This window comes from Protopterus annectens, chromosome 1.part1 (assembly GCF_019279795.1).
Source record: "Protopterus annectens isolate FY-2018-M chromosome 1.part1, PAN1.0, whole genome shotgun sequence".
Taxonomy (NCBI): Eukaryota; Metazoa; Chordata; order Ceratodontiformes; family Protopteridae; genus Protopterus; species Protopterus annectens.
The window spans coordinates 434,086,618-434,110,747 of NC_056726.1; the positions used below are offsets into that span (position 1 = coordinate 434,086,618).

The 24,130-nt window shown below is 39.8% G+C and overlaps 1 protein-coding gene across 1 annotated transcript in view; it reads right to left on the reverse strand.

The window, feature by feature from the left end:
* The window catches only part of ZC3H7B (zinc finger CCCH-type containing 7B), a 1,999,702-nt gene that overhangs the window by 1,212,001 nt on the left and 763,571 nt on the right, over positions 1-24,130 (reverse strand). The gene's annotated exons all lie outside the window — the stretch shown is intronic.

Sequence of the window (24,130 nt, forward strand, 5' to 3'; positions counted from 1 at the left end):
GTTTTTGTGGGCTTCCCATAAGAAAAAGGGGATGCAATGGACAGCAGGCAGATATAATCAGATGCTTACCCTTTTGCTCTCCATCATGAATGTAGAACTAGGTCTCCTGCCCTGTGGAAAAGAACAGTAGGCCATCAATTGCTCCCTCACCTCCCTAGCCAGTTCTATTGCAAACAGAGTTCTATGTTTGTGGCACAGGAAGATGCACTGTGATTATGTCTGTGAGCTGGTGTTGTGATGGTTTGATTACATTACCTGAAAGACTGTTAATGGGCTGCAACAATAAAGAACAGAAACATCACACATTATCTGGTTTTGCATACATCTAAGTGACAAACTCTCAAAAGGTATAACTAGACAAAAAACAACTGATGGAATCTTTAATTCAGACAGTTTTAAAAAGTATACCCTCACACCGCATTACTTGTACATACCAACTCCATTGTCAAATACCAAGGGAGAAAAGAGAAATTCATAATTAAAAATGGAATCTCTGCCTATGCACACACAGAAAATACACACCAGAAGTAATTTCCAATAAAGAAAGAGTTCAAATGTGTGTAGCTAAACTCTGTAAGTAAGAACGTCATTGACTATCAACTTTGCATTCAAGTAGTAGGCAAGCTCATTACTTGTGTGTTGTGAACACTCAAAAAATCCAGACACTAACTGTTGAAAATAAATACATGCTACAACAAGATGATAATCTAAATACAAAAAAATTAAGTTATATACTTACCAGAAAGAACAGTTGTACAAGACCTTATCATAACAATAGATGTCCTACTGATCACTGCTGCAGTATTCCAAACAGATGGAGATTTTATTGCCGACATCCAGCAGGGATACCAAAGCTTAAACCTTCCCTGGAGCTTACATCTGATGTACTACCACAGCTTGCAAGCACAGGGATATATAGATGGACATGTGAGCATAAATCCTCAGATCATCTCAAAGCCAGCTGCCTGAAGACATTGGAAAGATACATGATCAACTAGAAGGGACAAAATAGGTGACAGCAGCCTCCTTAGTCTTAGAATCTGCCAGACAGGGCAGGAGTAAGAGAAAAGAGGAGACAATACCAGAAAGGGGGAAGAAGGGTGGGAAGGAATACTGCTACAGTAATCAGTAGGACATCTACTGTTATAAGTTCTTACACAAGTGTACTATGTCTTCACTAAAATCACTGTTGCAGTACTCCAAACAGAAGTAAACAGAAGGGAGGGTGGTTGAGAATGCTAAAAAAATGTCCAACAGTTCAGAAAAGACTTAACGAAGACAGCCGTGTATCTTAAATGGCATCTACTCTGTAGTGTTTAGTGAAGGTGTGCATTGAAGACCAGATGGCAGCTTTACAGGATTGTCCTGGCATCTACCCCTTTATAGACGGTACCACAGAAGGCCACTGTGCTGGTACAGCGAAATTATGGACAAGTTTTAGGTGTAACATCCGCTTTAGAAATTGTTTGTCCTCAATCCTGGACATAACAGAAGGATTGAGGGGTAGACAGGCTGAGAAGATTGATGGGAGCTCTGATGGAAGAATATGCCAGACCATTTTCATGAGATCACACAAAGATAACAGAAACCTCTGATTTTGTGGGGTCCTGACTGCTTGGATGACACCATATAGAAAATCATTTCCATTTGGCTATATAGGATTTTCAAGTGGTAGATGTCTGTCTCCTTGAAAACCAGAAGCATGTCCTCAGAAAACTAGTGTCTGGAAGGAATCAGAATCCTATTATTCATAGGCTTAAGTCGACGGATAACAGGCTGAGATGAAGCAGTGATCCTTTTTGTTGTGTGATTAGTTCCACTTTGTGGGGGAGTTTATGGTGATTGTCCCTGGCTAAGGGATAGAGAAAGAGGAACCAATGCTGCCCAGGCTGTAAAGAAGTCAACAGTAGGATTTTTTTCTTTTTGGATCTTTATAAAACTTTAGGCATTTAAGGAAATTGGGGGAAGAAGAAAAGGAATTCCCAGTCAATTAAAAACCGTGCATTTTTCCTCTATGCCAAAGGGCAAGGAGCCCTGGCGCAAAACAGGGGGAAGCTATTAGTTGATCTCAGAAGCAAATTGTTTCTGTGGTGCTCCCTGGTTGTGGACTATGTCTAGGAAGACCCATCTTTTGAGGGTCCCTTTATGGTAGTCTTCGATGGACCTACTTAGTGAGCCTGCCAGAACATTGTCCTGTGATAAAATGTACACTGCTCAAAGAGACATGTCCCTCTGGGTAACCAGGTCCCAAGCAATATGAGTCAACCTACATAGTTAGTATGACCTGGTTTAGTTTATGCACCACATGACTGTAATGTTGTCAGTGAATACAAAAAAATGGCCACATTTCCAGTGGTGGTAGAAAACCTAAAGAGTTGAATGAGAGCTTTAATTTCCTTCAGGTTGATGTGCTCTTTCCTGAGACTGGACTGCCAATGGCCCAGGGCCTTGTGGATGACCGCCGATTTCTTGACTTGGAGTGTGTGCCTTAAAGAGCAGCGCTGGACTGAGGTTCAAACTTCCACTACATCAAACAAAGTAGCATACTTGTCACCTTCAAGGTATACCTGGATAACTGGATGGGCAGCTTCAAATTCTCCCCTGGTCTATCTCGTCTTGACTTACTTGAGGCTAGAGGCAAACTTTGAAGAGAGTTTTTCTGACTAGGCTTGAAATGGTCTGCAGACAGACTGCCTAGTACTTACCTATGAATTTGCGTCACTCGCCATAGGATCTCCTTGAGACAAAGCATGAGGAAGATCTGTGCATCTAGGGGGAGAGAGTGTTGAGACCATACATTTTTCAGTTACCACTAAATTTTCCTCATATGCAGCCTGGCTAAAGGAAGAATTGGAATGGCTGCTGCCATGAATCCTAATGCACTTAGAATCTCCCTGGCTAAACACACTTTGAGAGAGGTTAGGGACTGAAAGTAAAGTGTAAGGTTTTGAACCTTTTCCTGAGGTAAGAAGGCCTGCACATTTTTGATGCCCAGTATGTAGTCGAAGAAAACTATGTCCTGAGTGGGCTGGAGGACATTTTTTTGTTTTGTAGTTGATTGTAAACCACAACTACAGAAGAAGGTTAAGGATGAATTGGAAGTGTTATGCTGCAAAATCTGAGGCAAAGAGGCCTAACAAAGATGCAAATCATCTTCTTCATACATTCCACAAGGAAGATCATCTAGACAAGGAAATATCTGAATTCCCCACATCTTGCATAAGGCTGTCACAGCTGCTAGGCACTTTGTGAATACTATGCGGGCTGTAGAAAGCCCAAAAGGCAAAGCAGTAAACTGAAAGTCAGCTGGGCCAGTAAAGAAGCTCAGGAATTTCCTGCAGGACAAGCATACGGGAATATGCAGGTAAGCATCCTTCAGATCCAGGGAGACTAGAAATGCCTCAGGAACAATGAAGGGCAATAGGGTCTGGAGGGAGATCATTTTGAAAGTTGGAACTTTGAGGAAGGCATTGAACAGAGAGCAAAAGATCAAATATGCGTCTCCACTGTCCTTTTCTTGCAACTTGAAACAGTCTGAAGTAAAAACCCCATCCCACACACTGAAATTTGGTTACATTGTGCCTTGGATGGAAGCAAGATTTACCTGATTGTGATGTGGAGGAGGAATGTCATTCACGGGAGGAAATTTCTTCCATAATGTAGTGCAACCCTTTTTATGATAGATAATATCCACTTGTCTTGTGCTAATTTTTTCCCAGTTTGTGATGGAATGTGTGACACTTTTTGACAGGGGTAGGGTAAGACCGAGGGGGAAGTGGCTTGGAAGACGGTCACAGTGACTTTCCTGAGAAAGAAGGCCTCACAGATCTAGGGTCCCTTTCAGGTTTTTCTGGAAATCTTTTCCTGGGTGACTTATGTTGCTTTTGGAGAGGTCTATATTCCCTTCTGGTAAAATAAGTAGGCTTGGCTGGGTAATTCCTCTAGTATCTAGGTACAGACGTAATTAGGATTTGTCTGCAGTCTTTCATAGCTTTGCATTGTTCCTGTAAGGTTTTAAATAGGCTAGCTGCTTGTGGATCGAATAAAAGAGTTTTGACCACGGGTAAACTGATGGCCTTAGCTTTAAAATCTTCAGGCATGGGCTGGCTGCATAACAATGCTATCTGCAGATGACTGTATCAGTATCAGCTGTTCTAGAGGGGGTCTCAACAGAATCATAGCTGCATTTTATACCATGTCTAGCCACTTGAATGGCCTGATTTACCAAGAACAAAATCTTTGACTTAGACTCTGTGCTCTGCATATCCACCAGTACCTTGCTTTGACTGTTAAGGATGGAAGACAGGTACTTGGTCAGCTGAGTCTGATACTCTGTAGCCTTGAAGGCCAGTACTGAAGAGATATAAACCTTTTTCCCCAGCCACTCACTATTCATGGCTACGTTGTCCTTGTCTGAAGGAAGGGCATTAGGTAGTAACTTGGAAAGTTTGTCAGAAGAGCTGGACAGAGCTGAAGGGGAAACTACATTATTCTTAAAAATGAACTTAAGGTCCTCATGGACCTTATAGAACCTGTTCTGGCATTTTGAAACCAGAAGAGTGAGAATCAGGAGCTGAAGAGGTAGATTCAAAAGCATCTAAAAAGGTCTCCAGGACTGGTGGGACAGGGAGAAAGGGCAGGAGTGACCACCTCCAAGAGGCTGCAGTATGTCTTTTAGGCATCAGGGATTTGCCTGGACCCCCACACAAAATGCCTCATTATGTTTAAAATGGTATTCTCTTCCTCCACAGGGGAATCAGGTGAAATTGACTCCTCATCAACTGAGGGAACCTGACCATTTGGATTTGAGAGGAGTAGACTACAAAATGGTCATCAGAATCTGAGGCTTCTTCCTCTTCTGAGGAAGAATAATCAATGGTAACCTTCTGAGGGGTAGGCAGAAGGGCAGTAAATGAAGGTGGTTTAAGGGCCATAATGGCATTAAACAAGCCCTGAGAAAAGTCCATCCACTCACTCTCCCTAGGAGAAGGGGATGACGAGATGAGCTTGGTCTTCTGATGCTTTTTTGCTGGGGTAACATCAACTTAAACAAAGAATGGAGGTTCCAACTCCTGATGTACCTCAGTTTGCTGGGAATCTCTTCACCAACTAAAATTTGTAGGATGCAAACTGGTCCCCTGAAATGATGATCCAGTGTTCCCCCTTCTCAGCAGCAATAACATTTTTTGGACGTGTAATACTCTGATGCCATACTGGTCTCCAGCAGGGTTATGATAGAAAGGGTCTGAAGTAGAGTTGGATGTATTGTGGGTTCTGTAACCTTTGCAGATACATCAAAATAAGACCGTCAGGCCTAGGCCTAGAGTTTTTCTTTCTTATGATGTAGTGGTAAGTCCGGTATGGCAAGATCCACCATCTTGGAATAGGCTGAATGCTTCAATCATTAGGTCTTCAAGAAATTGATTAGCAAAGAAACAGGATCACAAAGTCCTGGATACAAAGAACTGGCAAATAAAACCAGCTTTAAAATCAGGTATGACATCTAGGCAGAACAGACACTAGGTATGGAGATATGGTATGGTTCAGTACAGTTTGGTAATCCTTTCCCTATTCAAAATGTAATAAAAGCCAACACTGGTGCCATTTCAGTAAAGACTACTAAAAGAAGGTGCTCACATGCACCTAACTCACTCTGAACTTATAAACAATGACACTGGTAATCTCCAAACTCTGGACACTACCCAGTTCGGGTTTGTAAAAGGCAGATCATGTCTCCTAAACCTGACAGACTTCTTTGAAGTGGTCACCAAAGCTGTAGATGAGGGTAAGGTGGTACACACAGCCTATCTAGATCTTGCCAAGGCTTTCTACACCATCCCCCACTCTGGAATTATAAACAAACTTACTAAACTAGGTATAAATCCCTACGTCACAAGATGGGTTGCCAACTGGCTCACTGTCAGGACCTACACTGTGAAAGTAGCAGACTCTAAATCCAACTTCAGACCAGTGACAAGTGGAGTACCACAGGGTTCAGTCCTAGGTCCTCTCCTGTTTGGTATCTACTTCTCTGAAGTACAGGCCAACACAGAAGGTCTTTGGCTAACAAAGTTCGCAGATGACTGTAAACTAGGAGCCATAATCAAATTTCCGAACAAAGTGGACATCCTACAAAAGGGCCTCACTGAGACAGCTGCCTGGTGTCAAAGCCATGGCCTCAAGCTCAATGCCAAAAAGTGTATTGTCATCTCTTTTGGTAAAAACTCTATACCCATGAACTACCACATAGGCGGTAGTCTACTTAACACCGAAAGTGTGATAAGAGACCTTGGGACACAGGTGGACAGTAGTCTCTCCTTTGATAATCACATTGCCAAAGTAGTCAGGAAATCCTTCTACGTGGCACACCTCATCACAAAAGGTTTCTCATCCAGGAAAAAAGAGGTCACTGTTCCCCTCTACTCATCACTCATTAGACCCATTATAGAGTACAACGCCCCTTTTGGTATGTACCTCACAAGACATCTACAACAACTGGAAAGGCCACAGAAATACCTCACAAAGAAGATTACTGGCCTCAAACAGATGCCCTCATGAACCGTCTCAAAAAACTCCAGCTTTACTCTGTCGCATATCGCCTACTCAGAGGCAATCTCTGCCTAACATACAAAGCTATGTCAAATCCAGAGCTGTTGGACATGCTCCACGTAAAGAAATCCCAATCCCTCCAAGCTACACGCTCTAGGGACCTAAACCTTGTAACCACAATAAACAGAACATGCTGGAGGGATAGATTCCTGACTCGGAGACTTCCCATACTCTGGAACAAACTACCTATCTATATCAAACAAAGCTCCTCATTAGCACTATTCAAGAAAAATCCTGATGGCTGGATGGGAGATCGGAAATTCACTCCGGGGATCACTTCTGTGGCTCTGCTTGACAGGGGCACAGGAAAATAATTTTCCTGGCTGGCAAAAGCCAGGGTACCATTTGGCTAGGCTTATATAGGCCCTAGGGCCAATAGCCTACTACCTACCTATGAACCTATGTACAACAGTTACATCAGCACAAAGCCACACAAAATGAAGACACACAGCTAAGACAAGAATTTGTCAGTGCCAAACACTTCAACTGCTACATGTAGGCAGGGGTGAATCAGAAGTGCTATTTAACCTATTTAATTCACTGTTGCTTAAAACTGAAGCACTCTGTATGCTCTGTTCATTATGTGATTGTGATATGAACACATAGATGCAGTAAACAAATCTAGAGAAACCCCTGCTAATTCAAACTTAACCAGAAAAATGCCACTTATAATCATCAGATGATTTGCAAGTATTTATTAAACCATCACATTTTAAAGTGTAACGAGTTTACATACATTCACAGAAATGAAAACAAACCATAATCATTTCTGTTGTTCCTGTAATGGAGTACGTTTTCTTTTTAAAAATGTTCATTCACTACATTACATAAGCTGTTCAGTTCCTGTCTAATTCTCATTATTTTCTATGTATTATTCACACAAATTCCATTTACTTCTATGAAATGTGCTCGTTCCCTTTTCCTAAGGATACCACCCCCACTTCTTTTATGTCTATACTGAATTTCTGCTATGCTTGGTATAAATTCTGATTTCCATTTTCTAAAAATAGATTTTTGGGGGGCAGCCAACAGTACTAAACAAAGCAAGGCCTTACTATGTCTTGGCAATTCAGATGCTATGTGCCAGTTCAAAAGAATAATTTCCTTAGCTGTAGCCATTTGTTCTCCAAAATTTCTATTGAAGTATTCTATAGGGAATTTTTAAAATCTCCCAACTTGCTACATTCCCAAACATGGTTCCAATTCCGTCTCACTTCCCCATCACACTGCCAACATTTATTTACTTACTTACTGTCATTTATTTACCGGACATAAGTTGCCTCTTTTCAGTGGAGGTGTTGTTTTTAATTGAGACTTGAAAGATTTCACCAAAGGTATTTGTTTAATGGTAAGCGGGACAGAGTTCTAGATTTTAGAGATAAAGAAGGACTAGAGGGAGATGTCAGCAGAGTTGTTCGATTTTGTTATTAAGTGTACTTTTATTTACCGAGCAAAGGGGCCTGTTTTGTGAGTAGTGTTGAAGGATGAGAGTTAGACTATGTCATTTTCCAGATTAGTGAATAAAGTAAGTGTAATGGTTGACAGAGTGAGGCAGTTCTAGCCAGTGTAGGTGCTTTAGTGATGCACAATGCTGAGATTTGTATGTCACATTAGTAACAAATTAGGCTACTATGTTGAGGCAATGCTCAGGGAGACTGGTCTGGGTTGCCTGGAGATTAAAGAGAATGGGGCTTCATCGTGGAAATTTTGAATGAGGAAAGTCCAAGCAATGCATTTTCTAGTACTGTCTGGTAAAGTTTTATTTGGTAGAGGGTGTCAATTTTTTTATTGCATATTTTACATGGTAGTCATATTTCAAGTTGTCAGTTATTATAACCAGTGTGGGTTACAAATTCAATTATTATGCTTGTGAAGGTTAAAGTGAGAATGTTGTTATGGGTAGTCAGTGTTTATTTACTTATTTATTTTTGGAGAGGAGGATGAGTTTGGATGGGGGGGGGTATAAGAAGTTGGGAATCGGGCAGCCATGTTTTAATAAAGGCAAGGGGAATCCTGAATTAGTTGTTGCAGTGTGTATTAACTTTTTTAGCAGCACAGATCAAAGTAGACATTTGCATATTGGATGCTCATTGTAACCTCGGCTGCTGAGTGGAGGTCATTCACATATATGTTGTATAAGTGAAGGCCAAGAATGCAGCCCTGAAGGACTAACTGTTATAGGAACGAAAGGAAAGATGTTACTTTGCCACTGAACAGCTTGTTGTCTACTTCTCGAGTAGCTGTCAAACCAAGTGAGTTTGGGTGCAGAGACACCTAGGAAAGACAATTTTTTGTGGCGGTTGTGTGTGTGAAATAGTATCAAAAGCCTTTGATAGGTCAAGGACAACAATGAAAACTACGTTTCCCTCATTTCTATTGTTTATGAAGTTAAGGAGGACTGAAGTAGTGCTATGATTAAGACGAAAGCCACGATGTGTTGGAGATAGCAGATTATTGTCTGAAATAAAGGTGAGTAATTGCGTATGTACATATTTCTCAAGGACTTTTAAGAGTGTAGACAAAATGGCAATTGTTCTGTGAAAAATGCAGTCTCTGTGTATGGGTAATATGTAAGGTTTCTCCATGGGTTTGGAATGTAATTTTCTTTAAAGGAGCAGTTAATTAATATAGAAACCGAATACGGCAGAGCATCTGCTGCCATTTTAATGCATTATTCTGGTAGTTTTTCTGGGGTATGAGTGATAGGTTTCAGTTTTTTTTAATGGTTCAGGTGAAGATGAGATCCAGGGAAAACATTTTACGGTGGAGTGTTGGTTTAGAGGAAGGTTGCAAGCTAAAAGAGGTTGAGAGCTTTAGGAGAGAAGTTATCAAGTTGATGAAATGTGTATTGAATTGGGAAACCAGACTGTCTGAGTTGACTGATGGACAGCAAAGGGACAAGGTTGGGTAGCTATGATTTAGTAGTTGTCGACTGCATTTGCAATCTACCTGAGGAAAATAAGAAGTTTGCTTGTGGTATAAAATACATATGCAAATGCTTCCATGCAAAACTCAAACATTTTGGACTTTATTACATACGTAAAAAAAAATAATATATATATATATATATATATATATATATATATATATATATATATATATATATATATATATATATATATATCTATATATATATACACACACACACACACATATATATATGAACCAACAAATGTAAAACTAAAGATCACTGGAACACCAGGCTGATAAAAAATGAGCCGTTTATTAAAACAATAAACATTAAAAGCCTTCATCATGATGAAAGGGTGAAACCCGAAAGCACTTACCTGGCTTTTAATGTTTGCTGTTTTAATAAACGGTTCATTTTTTATCAGCTTGGTGTTCCAGTGATCTTTGGTTCTACATTTATTACAAACTTGGAAGCTTTACAGATTTCCTCCCATTCTTCCTCTGTAAACATCCTTTCCATTCTCTTTTCCTAATCCTATCTATCCTCCTCTGACTGAATCTTACATTTGTCATGTAACAATTTATATAAAGTATTAATTATCCATTTTTTAAAAGCAGTTTCTGTTCTAGGTTCAACTAAAAACTTTGCCAGGGATGGTGTTTCACTTAGCACTCCCTTATTCCTTTCTCTTTCCGTTTACATGGTCATCAATCCCAGGATAAGGAAGACTGTCTCCAACCTGCTTAGTCTCATTCTGCTCCATTACCTTTCCCTTCCAAGTTAATTGCTCCCAATACCTTGGTTCCTTTTCTAATTTATTCCAGTAAATTCCAGCCCCTTTCACCAGTTTCCTATACCCCTACTTGAAGTCGTGCCTACTGGTAAAACCTTATTTCTCCTTTCCTGCACTGGCTTACAATACATTCCACTACTTTATGAATATAATATTCTGAATGGTTGTTATTCTTCTCAAGGATTTGCATCCAAAATCTTAGACTTCCTCTGCTGTTACACATCCTTTTCCACTTAGATTTACAACCACCTGCTTGAATCATGAATATGTCCCTTAACTGTGTAGGGCTAAAGTACCCCTCCAAATCAGGTAACTCTAAACCACTTTGTTCCATTGGGAGAATCAACTTACCCCCATTTAACTCTTGCCCTTTTCCTCTCACAAATGACCGACTTCTACTCCTTATTAATTCTCATCCATAACTTCCCCTCTGGTTCATAAAAATCTACCTGACCTGTACTTAAAACTAAAACATTTTCACCGTTTGTATCCTACTATCCATACACATAATCCAACACTTCAAGTTTCTCAATTTTTGTATTATCCTTTATTTTTTTTCCCCACATATCCTTAGCTGCCATAATAAAATGATTAAGCCATATAGCTATATACTTTATCTTATCATGCCGCTTTAAGTATAGCTACTGCTGAATCAAATTATGTGTGGGTACACAGTTTGTTACTGAAGCCTTTGTTTTTACCTTCATGTACTTTCTATCTTGAGAAAACCTGAAACTGAAATTGTTCATACGTGTGTACTAGGCTAATGGCCATGGAGCCTTTACAAGCCTAGCCCATAGAAGTGCCCTGGTATCTTGCCGCCAGACGTTAGTTCCCAGTGCTTCTATCAGGTACAGCCACTAGAGTGATCCCTGGAGTGAACTTTCTATTATCCATCCACTCATCAAAATTTCTCTTGAAGAAGATCAGCGAGGTGCTCTGCTTGACATTTATGGGAAGTCTATTAGAGCATGGGCAGTCTCTGGGTGAGGAATCTGTCCCTCCAGCATGTTCTGTTGATTGTGGTACTGAGGCTGAGGTCTCTGGAGCGTGTGGTGTGGAGGGATTGGGATACCACCACCAAAAAGTCCTTCTTGAGATTTATAAAATACAAAATATCTGCAAGCAGAGCTAACTAGTCTTGATATCATATCCTTGAATTTGCAAGCCCCTTATTTCCTTTGCTATTGGTACACTACGCAAATGAAGTGGAAAGAGAACATGCCTGCCTGGTTCCTCAGATAAAACACAGCTTATCAAAGAGAAACCCCTCCCATCTTTATTCTTGCCTCTGAACCTTTATATATCCTCCTTGTTAAACCTATTATTCTATCAGGAAACAAATGCTATTACTGTCCTACTCATGAAATTCTAGCTGGTTTTAAATGCTTTCTCTGCATCAAGGCACACCAACAATAATGGCATTTTCTTATACTGTTTCCCTATGGATAATCATTGTTCTAATCATTTTGTCAAATGTTTGTCTCTCTGCCACAAAATTACACTAATCCTCATCTATAAACTTTGACAACACTGTTGCCACTCTTTCAGCTAGCAAGCATAAACACTTTATAATCAAAGATTAAAAATGAGATCAGTCTAAATGAAGCTGTACCTGAAGGGCCTTTACTCTCCTTCGGTAATGCAGCAATCAAAGCTTTCTTCAAAGATGGTCGTATTCTCCCTCTTAAAAACATCTTTGAACAAACAACTTACAGATCATTATCACTTTCTTCCCATCTAACTTCTAGATTTCTACAGGAATATCAACTGCTTCTGGATAACTCCCTGCTGACTGACTAAACTTCACTATTTTTATATCATCTTCCTATTTAAGCTATTAATTGTTGAGCCTCACCTTTCTCTAACATTGGCATAATTAAGTTTACCATGAATATTCTCATTTGTAGCCAAGTGCCATGGCATAGAGCAATAAATCCCTAATTATGGCACAGGGGACCTGGGTTTGAGTAGCGGCTCTGGCATCTGAGGCATTGGCAGGGTAGAATGGGTTACGTCCATCCTTGTGAAGGATGCATGCACCTGGACTCTCTTCATGACTCTCCCTGGTGGAGGCCAGGGGCACTGAATGGGAAAGGATGGAGGACACTGTCTGAGTCATCACTGAAGCAAGACAATACACAAGCACATTTCCACTACACCTTTGTCCACTGAACATCAACAAGTGTGTGCACTGGTTCATAGATGAATACTACACTAACTAACATGAAGGGCCATTTTAAGCCTAACCAATAACACAAGGTCAGAATCAAACTCTATACCTTGCGTCTAGGAGGTGAAGACTTTAACCATTATGCCAAGCCCCCCCCCCCCAAACATATATAGGTTCATAGGTGAATACAAGGCTAACTGCCCTCTATATTCATTTTAAGTCTATCTAATATCTTGAGGTCAGAATTAAACCCAGTACCTGAAGGGGAAAAGGTCACAGTATAAAATCAAACCCCATCCCCAACCCAAAAGCAGCACAGACACAAGATACTATAATTTCCATGCTGGCCCCAACCTTGACTGGAGCAAATAGTTAGACCCAGTGATCAAGGAGAGGTACTGTGTCCACTGAAAGTCAGTTTCAGCAGAGAAAAGAAGAAATCTATTTCCATTTGTGCCTTTTCTTGGTTACCCCACTACTCTGCTTTAGACATCTATAGGGTCTCGTATCTCGTTATTTGTTTTTTAATTATGTCATAGACTACATGAGTTTCACTACAACTTTTTTTTTTTTTGTTTTTGCTTCCTGTTGCCCAAGATAAAGAGCTAAAAAAGTTTTAACACAATGCAGTTGTGGTCAAAAATAGTCGCTTAATATCCAAATACGCTCTCATTTTCTATTTAGCATTCCTCAGTTGCTCCTCTTCTTGGGGTATGAAATTTCCCTTTTACAACAGTTTAACCTCTGTCAACCCTTCAAAATAATTCCCACTACTTCTTTCCCATATCGCTTTCTAATTTCTATCACATTACTAAACTCCACTTTTATTTTATCCCACTCACTAGCTAGCTCTTCTGAAGTAATTTCTATCTTCCACAACTACTCCTGAATAATACCCAATACCCATTTCATACATTCCTCTCTTAAACAAGTCAACAAAATAAACTCTGTGGCCCAGTTCTGATGGAAAATGGACATCAATGAAAAGCCTGTGTGTGTGTGTACATGATGGGGCCTCAAACTAAATCAGAGTATGGTGTCCCTTCAATTACGTTAAGGGGATGGGCAGGTGTCATTGAGGTCTGTGAACGTGGGTCCACCCCTTATCTGGAGCTTGTTTTTTCTTCCTTTTATGCTGATTCAGTGGATCTCCTAAGGTCACTGTGGGGCAGGTTTTCTTGTTTGCCAAAAAACGTTCGCCATGAAGATCCTTGGAATGGGTGAAAACAGTTGGGTACCTACTAGATTCTGCTGCACAGTGCAGCTCAGAGTCAGTAGAGGTTGAGGAGTTGGAGGGCAGATCTTCATAGTCCCAGAATCTTAAATACTCTGCTTAAGATTAATTCAGACGAAATACTCAGAAAGCAGTGCTTGAATTTTGGTCAGTTTGGTGGGGGGTATTATTGGTGCCGAGTGGGATTTATCTATACTGGCGTACTAAAAACCTTGGCAGTGAGCAAGGTGGCCAGCAGAATGAAGCATTGGGCTAAGACTGAATGGATACATTCCGGTATGTAGTACGACACAGTAGGGGTCAAGTTGAAACCTTAAGGCCTCCTCCCTCATTTTCAATCCACCAAAGTTATTTATTTTTCAGTACAACCTCCTTTTTTCATTTGTTTAGCTTTTATAGTAGATACATTTCACCAAGGACCCCCTCTCAGTGCCATTCATCCCCCACTTTTTTTTCTAGGCACACACTGCTAGCTAAATGCATATTTTTATCATTTTATTATTCTTGTGTTTCTTTTTTTCATTATTATTTGACAAGATGATTGTCACTGTTGAAGTGACACACAGACGCCATGTGCAAAAATGGGAAAAGGGGGTAATATATGGAAGGTTTTATAATTTGTACCACAGTTACCCACTACATAAGCCAATCTCAGTGCCATTCATCCACCTCCCCCTCCTCTACGGACCCACCCCACCCCTTCTTCCTCCCTTCATCTTACTTCAACAAAAAAATTTCAAAATAAAATAATACAAAATAAATAACCATAAACCACTCTTCCTCTTCTATTTTAACTGTATGTTTATTGGAATTTTAATCCTAGAAACCAACTGCAATGGTGTAAATCTCACTATGTCAACACAAACTCCCAAGTTTTTTCCCCTTTTTAACTCCAGCAGATATGCTGTAGCTACAACACGAAGGTTCTAACAGAAACCTCATATGCTACACAACTGAATCCAATACACCAATCAGTCACTACTCTCTAGACTGACAACAGACATGACTAAATATGCACCTTAATAACTGATAAAAATATTTTAGCTTTTGATGCTTTACTTTATAGATAATTATTTTATAGTTACTGCAGCAATGCAACATCTGAATTGTCTGGACATTTTTTGGAGCCAAAACAAATTCAAAAAGCTTTACTTTCAAGGGGGGGGGACATGGAAAAAAATCAGCCCCTCAGGTCCTCCTTTCCTATGGACATGCCCAAGGGGCTGGTTTCTCCTGAGACCCCCCCCAACTAAATGTAGTAAATACCGACCTCCTTAGATGTGAAATTTAGTCAGCGCTCATCTGCCCTGACAAGGTCAATAAAGGAATATAATTCAAGAACTGCCTCTAGAGTATTTTGTCTGAATTAATCTTAAGCATGCTGTGTAAGATTCTAGAACTGGTAAGATCTGTGCCGCCAGCTCCCTGGCCTCTACTGACTCAGAGCTAGACTATGAAGTGGAATCTGGTAGGCACCCAAGTTTTTTCACCCGTACAAAGGACTTCTAATGTGAATGCTTTCTGAAAAGCCAGAAAACCCAACCCACAGTCACCTCAGGAGATCCCACGAATCTACACAAAAGATGAAAAAACAAGATCTAGACAAGGGTTGGCCCATCATCACAGACATCAATGACCTCTACCATGCCCCTAAGGTAATTGTAGGGACACTGTACTCTCTTAAACAAGTAGGAAAGCACCAGTAACACATTTTAGATCATTAGCCTACATTGCTCTTAACTTTCTTTGGTGTATGATCCAGTACAGTTACTTAATGGATACATCTCAGAGCCTTCAATTAAATACATGTCGCTCCTGTGAAATATACTTTCCACCCAGTTACTGTATCTGGGAAAATATGTAAATTCTGACTTCCTGCTACTGAATTCACATTTGCTATAGCAAATACTCTCACACAATTCTTCAGAAATCTACTTTCTTTTGTTATACTTCCATTCTATGTCCACCAGATATACCTTTAGTAATAAAAATCTGGTCCATTTCCTACCAATAAATGATGTTCTCTGCTAAAAGCTCATTATTTCCCAAAATTCTTCTAAACTCCTTACAGTAATTTTAGATGTAATGTAAATACAAGCCAGCATAATCTTACTCCTCTGCCAATAACCCCTTGCTACCACAAATCTACCATTACTGTCTTTTTAACTCTTACATCACTACTACCAGTCCTTCATGCAATCAGTGCTACTATTTCCCATTTCCTTGGTCCATGGCATTCTACTTAATGTATGTGAAATCCCCCCCTATCCTTCATCAAATTTACATTGTTCTTTTCTATCCAAATGTTTCCCCTGCAACACTGCTATTTGTAGCTGACACTTAAAAAAAATCTAATACTCTCTCTGTGTTTTTTGCCTGCACCTGTAAGGTCCTTTACATTCCATATTAATATTGATGAAGCAGCCACTCTGATAAAGAGCTGTTACTCCCACATGACATATGTATGATAAATCTTTTAAATATGTTTCCAACATGCAGTTTACATACACACACTAGTGTCTGGTAGGATAATCTTTTTTGCTGTTGCTACTTTTCATCTCTACTTTAAATCACAGCAAACAAACAAAACTATATAGACACTTTCCAAAAATAAGCTTACCCCTCCAAACAGAAGCAGTGGCTGCAAATGAAAGGCTGCACTGAAGTTAAGTTTAAATAATGCTAAAGTGAATGTCAAAGCTTATGTTCCCTCCTTACACAGACTGCTATCTCTTCTTATCCTATCTCCATTATCCTTCTCAGAAGTGACAATTTGCCTACTTTAAGAACAAATTAATGTTTAGCCTCAAAAATACAATGAATACCCTTAAATAAACTAAACTGTGTGCCATTATACTCAATGCATTAATAAAAACACTAAATTTTGCTTACATTTACTTCTTCAGTCTCTTTTCTAAACAATAATGACAATGTGGAATTTAAAATTTACAGTTCTCCTACCAGTTTAATAGAGTCAACAAACTCCCAATCTTTTTCAGACACTTCTTGCAGAACCCACAGTTCACAAGTCTAACTTGTATTTAATGGAATTAATGTTTTACAGTTCTCACATATATCCACTAATTTCATATCATTGCTGGTCTTCTTCCCTGATCATCTTTATCTCAACACTGCTTTCTGGTTCAAGCCCAAGGTACTCCTGATTCTTCTAGTCAGTTTCTGGGCTTTTTTCTGACATAAAGCATTTGCCTTTAGGACAATGCAAAAGATTTCACTTGAAAAATCACTGTATGGGCTATGTTACTGTCAGAAGACTGAGAAACAGGTCCACTTTCAGCTCACTGGTTATTTTTTTTTCTTCCTTAGCCTGTTCTGAATCCAAAAACGTCTCTGATCCTCCAGGAAACATCTTCTGGAGACAGCTGGACACAATAATGTGAATCTCTCACCTGCCTCTCAATATCTTCTAACTGCCTTGATAAACTTACTTCTCTTATGCCCAGTGTACTGCAAATAATCCTTTCCCACACTCTGTAATCTCAATTTTTTAATAATTTTCCATTCTGCTACAATTTTTCACAAGGAGCTCTTTCTGATGGTATGAATGCATCTTTAATAATAAATGTCTTGGCTGCTTGCTCATGGACATATTTGAGGTATGCACATGAAGTGTCCTCTCAAACTCTGCTGTGCAATAGAAGGCCATTTTCTTATTTATGATTTCATAAAATGTAGTCTACTCCTTCCAGTCTCAGTAATGTAGAAAAAATGTCTGGTTTTCTCTGTGTGCTCTGCCTTCTACCTCTGCCATTTTTGAAATCGCTCTTCTTATAAAGCCTCAAGTTCAGCCAATCTTTGCATAAATTCAAGCCCTTGAGTTTTGCAGTTTTATCAGCTCATTTGAACCACTACTTAAAGCTGCTTCTCTTGTCCTAGTCTTCTGTCATTTTCCTTACTTTATTCCTCCACTGTCTCACTTATTTTAAACACATCTCATTGCTTCAAATTTATTTTTTCCTCAAACTTACCAAAAGCTGTCACCTTTGTTAAAGTTGAAATTTGCTGAGCAACTGCAAGGCTTCTTTCTGATGAACATTATTTTCATCCTTTACTGAGTGATTTCTATTTACTTTAACAAATTTCTTCTTTGCCTGCATCCAGGCAGAATATTTAGCCAGTAACTACATTTTACCCAAAGTTATAACATTTACTGACTTTTCATCTAATCAGTTTTCACGCTGGGAAATTCTAATTAAACTGTTACTCAGTGTACAGCCAGCTTCAAGACCCCCTATTTATCCTAAATGTTGAAAAACTGCTTCCTGTTTTTGCTCAAGTGTTTTACAACTTACTATCTTTGTTTTTAAAGAACAGAACAGGACAAAAAATGCACAAACCTTCTATTCTTGAATTTGTATTGAGATTTTTTTAAATGAGGCATAAATGTCTGAGTATTATCCCCCCCACACACACACACGCACACACACTTCTGATGCATGTCTAACCCCTAATTTGTCGCACTGTACCACACTAACAGTTAAACGAAACTATAATCCCTGAGCATGGTAAATTAATAACTTTTGGTCCTGTGTATAAGACAGGCACTACTCTATGAAAAGAACAGCTCCAACAAGTGTATCACTATACAAAAAAATGGTGAACTGTGTGCACCAATACTGTTTTTCCTCTTTCTCTGTAACAAAAGCAATGGGGGGGGGGGGAAGAACCACCAGACTGGGAACTTTTCCATAGCAGCTGCTGATCCTGGCAAGACTAGGACACTTATGTAAGATTTTGAGCTGCACCCAACAGGAAAAAAAATACAGATTCCCTGTGCTTATGGTATGCCGCCACGCTTGCAGAGACAAATTCATATGCCAAAGTACAGGATGGTTAAAGCTTAAAAATGTGGGTAGGCTTTGTTTTCCTTTGATTGCAAGGCAAGAAAATGAAACCATTATGAAGTACAAGCAGGTTCACGATAACTAAACCATAATGGAATTATTTTGAAGAGACAAGATATACTCACGGACAGAGCTGTGGCTGGACTTTTCCTTTAAGGAGCAGTACTAAACTAAATACAAGCTACTAATTTACAGTCCCAGTTTGTCTCTGTTCTTGAAAGATTAGTATGTTTACTCCTTCATATTTAACAACAATCAGTCCAAACACTGAAATTTCAAACTTTCTCATTCTAGGTGTACATGTTCTCTCATTATCCTAATTTGCCCTGCACTTTTGAGCAAATTAGATATGCAGTACAATGCTACATTTAACAAAAAGGAACAGTATGTGAATTATCTAGCTTCCAAGTGAGTTACTGGTGGATGTTCTGGATTAAAATGGTGGTTGTTCAATAGGATACAACTGTGGCAATAAATGGATCTACAAAGAATTACAAATCGCAATTTCAGAGTTCAAGGAGCCTGGATCAGTTCCCTTGCTTTTCTTCCTTTCTTTCTCTCTCTCTCTCCCCCCCTCGTTTTCACGTTCCATTCCCAGTGGCTTCAAAATACTCTGCTCCCCTTTCAAGTTCAGTACTCCTTTTGTTGCTGCCCTTATTTAGTAAGACCCTTCACTAGGCAGGGCACTCACCATAGAACGCATTAACATTACTGTGCTGCAATTACAAGAAGGCAGTGGCAGTAGACAGAAGTCCTAGAAGACAACAAATGGTAGCCATTATTTTGTGGGATGGCAGAGTGTTATGTATGACCTATCCTCTACCATTCCTTGCAAAGGCTTTGTCATCTCAATCACCTCATAGCCACAGAACTGCCAGCATTATTGTGAAACATTATCAAGTATGAAAAGGCTGGACTTCCAAGATGGATGCACACTGAGTAACAGCTTCAGCTATCCCAGTGTGAAAACAGAAATGCAGAAAAAGGAAGCAATGAATGTGTCTTTTTTGGTAAATTTCAATTAATGGCTATTAAGTGCACTGCCCAGGTGGCAGCAAAGAAGACATTTAGAGAACTTGAAAGAAAATTAACCACAAAAGATGAGGAGAAAACACTGGGAAGAATCCTGCAAGTGTTCAGCAAAAAGCAGTTCAAGCTCCAGTTTTGGTGCAAGACATGACATCCAGTAACCCAGGGGATAAAATAAGTGAAATGTGCTCAGAGCTTATTAAAATAAACAAAACACTGAAGGGACTATATCAATTCATGCAACAAAAGGCAGGAAAAAAATGGAAGAAGACTTAAAGGGATATTCAGATAAGCTGATAAAAAAGTCATTGAAATGAAGGAATGGCTAGCTAAGTATAGGAATGATCAAGAAGAGAAGTTTCAAAAAAATGACAGAAAGACAACAGAGCATATAGGGAAAATCTGAGATTTTCAGCTGTACCGGGGAAACTGGAAAGAACAGACTGCATTCATTTTATGAAAGCAAAAATAAGCAACTGGACTCCACAGCATGAGCGTGTTAATTGAAATGACACATTGTATGTATGCTGCAAACCCAGCCATGAGAAAGCAGCCAAAACCTCTAATAGTAAAGATGCAATCCTACCAGAAGAAAGAATAGATTCTGACAAATCTGAGGCAGAAGGACAAAGTACTACAAGTTGGAGACAGCAGAGTGTTTATAGAAAATGATTACTCAATATACACAGGGCAGAAGAAGTAAATTTATTCCAGCAATAAAGGAATGTATTCAGCTATCTTCAGAATCTGCTTTCCTGGAGGATCAGTCATTTTTGGTGCAGAACATGCTACAGAGGAAATACAAAAGTTTGTTCAACAAAAAGTGAACTATCAAACAAAAGGGACTCTACTGCTTGATCTTCTGATAATAAACATAATAGATAGACTTTGCCAGTGAAACCTTTTCCAATGTTCCAAACGACAATGCTTGAGAGAGAAAAGCACAGGAGTTGACTAGAAGAACCAGAAGTATGTTGGAAATGAACCAGATACTGCAGCAGGGAGATGGAGATTAACAGGTTGAAAAACAGCAACTCAGAAATAAATGAATAAATGCGGGATTACAAAACATCGATCCCATATGTGAAATACAACTGAGCAAGTAAAACTGGAAATATTGGACTGTTTTGACTTTGTTAAACTTGTAGGAGACTCCAAAGCATATGCTCTACTTCACATCATTAATGTTTGGAAGAACATTACTGAGAAAGAACAGGATGGAAAGAGGTAACTAAGTAAAACAATTTTTGTTTTTAACAATATTTTTTATAAAATATGACATATGCTAATAAAGCATTTTCAGTTATTTTTGTGTGTTATAGGGATACTAAAGTAAACAGGTTCTTTATTTCTTGTTTAGTTTTAAGAAATGTAGGCATTGCAATGTAAAAAGACAAGAAACTTGGACAAAAGCATGTTTAAGATAACAGGCTGTTATGTTGGGTTGTCGAGGTTAGGGCACAAATTGTAAAAGTGTATGTATATATATGTGTGTGTGTGTGTGTATATATATATATATATATATATTAATATACACGTAAAATTGATTTTTTTTCACACTTTTGTATAGGGAAATGCCTGGCTTAAGGCCCTTGTCTTGATCTAACAACAAGTTTGAAGTGGCAGCAAGTAAATAAGAGAACAGTGAATGTAAGGAAAAGAGTTCTCTTAGCAAATAAATGTTCACAGTGCAACATGAAAAGCTTTTAGTTGAAAACAACTCTGTATATGGATTTCATGTTACTATGGAGACAAACTGATAAGAGGGCAATAAAAAGGTATACTTTTTTCTTTCAATGACTTAAAGATAATGTTATCTGAAAGCATTCAGGTTGTTTTCTACATCCAGGAGAGGACTAAAGATGAGACCAAAACAGACAGCACTTAGTCCAAGTGGCTGTACCATACATTACCTTCATTATAGGTCAGTTGAAGCCAGACAGTAGAGCTATCTGGGACAATTGTTCTTATTAGGAAGGTTAAACGCCATTATTTGCAGATGTACATAGTTTTGTGTGTTTGCATTACTTTAATAGGTTATGAAGGTTTTCTGAGGGTTGTTTTTTCTGAGCGTTTTCATTAAAACAAAAAGTCTTGTAAGATGTGGCATACATTCATAGGTAGGTACTAGGCTATCGGCCTGAGGGCCTATGTAAGCCTAGCCAACAAGTTTCCCTGGCTTACGCCACCCAAGAAAGTTATTTTCCTGTGCCACTGTTGAGCAGAGACACAGAAGTGATCGCCCAGGGTGTATTTCCTATTTCCCATCCACTCATCAAGATTTTTCTTGAAGACTGCTAATGAAGAACTTTGCTTGAAATAGATGGGTACCCTATTCCAGAGTATGGGAAGTCTCTGGGACAGGAATCTATCCCTCCATCATGTCCTGTTTATTGTGGTGACAAGGTTTAGGTCCCTAGAGTGCATAGCTCGGAGGGATTGGGATTTCTTTAGGTGCAGCATATCCAACAGCTCTGGGTTTGACATAGCTTTGTATGTTAGGCAGAGATCACCTCGCAGTAGGCCATATGCTACGGAGTAAAGCTTGAGTTTTTTGAGACCATCAGTGTAGGGCATCTGTTTGAGGCCAGAAATCCTCTTCGTGAGTTACTTCTGTGGCCTTTCCAGCTGCTGCAGATGTCTTGTGAGGTACATTCCAAAAGGGACATTGTACTCTGGGTCTAATGAGTGTCGAGTAGAGTGGAACAATGACCTCTTTTTTCCTGGATGAGAACCCTTTTATGATGAGGTGTGGCACGTAGAAGGCCTTCCTGACTAGTGTGGCAATGTGACTATCAAAGGACAGACTACTGTCCACCTGGGTCCCAAGGTCTCTTCTCACACATTCGTTGTTAAGTAGACTGCTGTCTATGTAGTAGTTCATGGTACAGAGTTTTTACCAAAGGGGATGACAATGCACTTTTTGGCACTGACCTTGAGGCCATGGCTCTGACACCAGGCATCTGTCTCAGCGAGGCCCTTCTGTAGGATTTCCGCATCATTTAGGGACTCGACTATGGCTCCTAGTTTGCAGTCATCTGTGAACTTCATTAGCCAGAGGCCTTCTGTGTTAGCCTGTACTTCAGAGAAGTAGATACCAAACAGGAGAGGTCCCAGAATTGAACCCTGTGGTACTCCACTTATCACTGGTTTGAGGTCAGATTTGGAGTGTGCAACTTTTACAGTGTGGGTTCTGTCAGTGAGCCAGTTGGCAACCCATCTTGTGACATAGTGATTTATACCTAGTTTAGTGAGTTTAGCTATAATTCCAGAATGGGGGATGTTGTTGAAAGCCTTGGCGAGGTCAAGATAGGCTATGTGAACCACCTTACCCTCATCTACGGCTTTGGTGACTGCCTCAAAGTCGTCGATCAGGTTCAGAAGGCATGATCTGCCTTTCACTAACCCGAACTGGGTTTGATCCAGAGTTTGGAAGTTACCAATGTCTTTGTTTAGGAGTCCCATGATGATACGTTCCATGGCCTTGCAGACCAGGCTTGTCAGGCTAATAGGGAGATAGTTCCTGGGATCAGTGGTGGCTCCCTCTTTGTGGAGTGGGATAACTGCTGCTGTACGCCATTCAGTGGGCACAAAGACTGATGTGCGGCTATGACTTGAACATGGTACTTAGGTGGGGAGCCAGTTCGTTCTGAAGTTCATGTAAAATGCGGCCTGGGATGTTGTCCGGTCCCATGGATGCTGTGTTTTTGGCTTTAGAGAGTGCAGCTTTGAACTGCATAGTTGTGATTACAGGGACTCTGCATTCTTCCTGTATAGATACGGACCCTTTAGGGGGTGGGGGGGGGGTAAAGTTAGCAATGAACCTATCTGCCAGGATGTTGGCAATATCAGTTGGTTCTGTAATTTTCATGCCGTTGTGCTGTAACTCAGAGCAGATCTGGGTGTTGCCATTGAGATTCTTGACATAGCTATAGAATGCTTTGTGGTTGTCCTTAGAATCAGTGGCGATTTTATTTTCGTAGCTAGCTTTGGAAGATCTTATAAGGAATCTCAGCTTCTTACTGAGGTTTATCTGGGAGCTCCTCCATTCATTGGAATTTTACTCTCTTTTGCAACAATTTCTTCCTTCTATTGTACAGTTTGTTTATAGCAAGGGACCACCAGATTGGCTTCCTTTTTTGGAGGATAGTGTCTTGGTTCTGTTTGGGATAGCACGATCCATGCACTACTGTAAGTGCTTAGAGAGTGCATTTGTGTAGGATTCAGCAGTCGTAACTGTATTGTCCAACTGCATAGGTGTAATGAAGTTCACCACTTCTGTCTTAGAAGCATGAAGTCGGCTTTGGAGAATTTTTTTTACTGTGGTTTCCCTAATGGGGGGTGGGGGCGGGATGTGGATGATTAGCTTATGGTCGGATCAGACCAACAAGGAGTTGACTTCAGGTGTGGAACACCGGTCACTCATGTTGGTGATGACTAGGTCTAGGATATTGTTGCCCCTGGTGGGGGTGTGGATAAGTTGATCCAGGGCACTGGAGTTTATGAATTCCAGAAA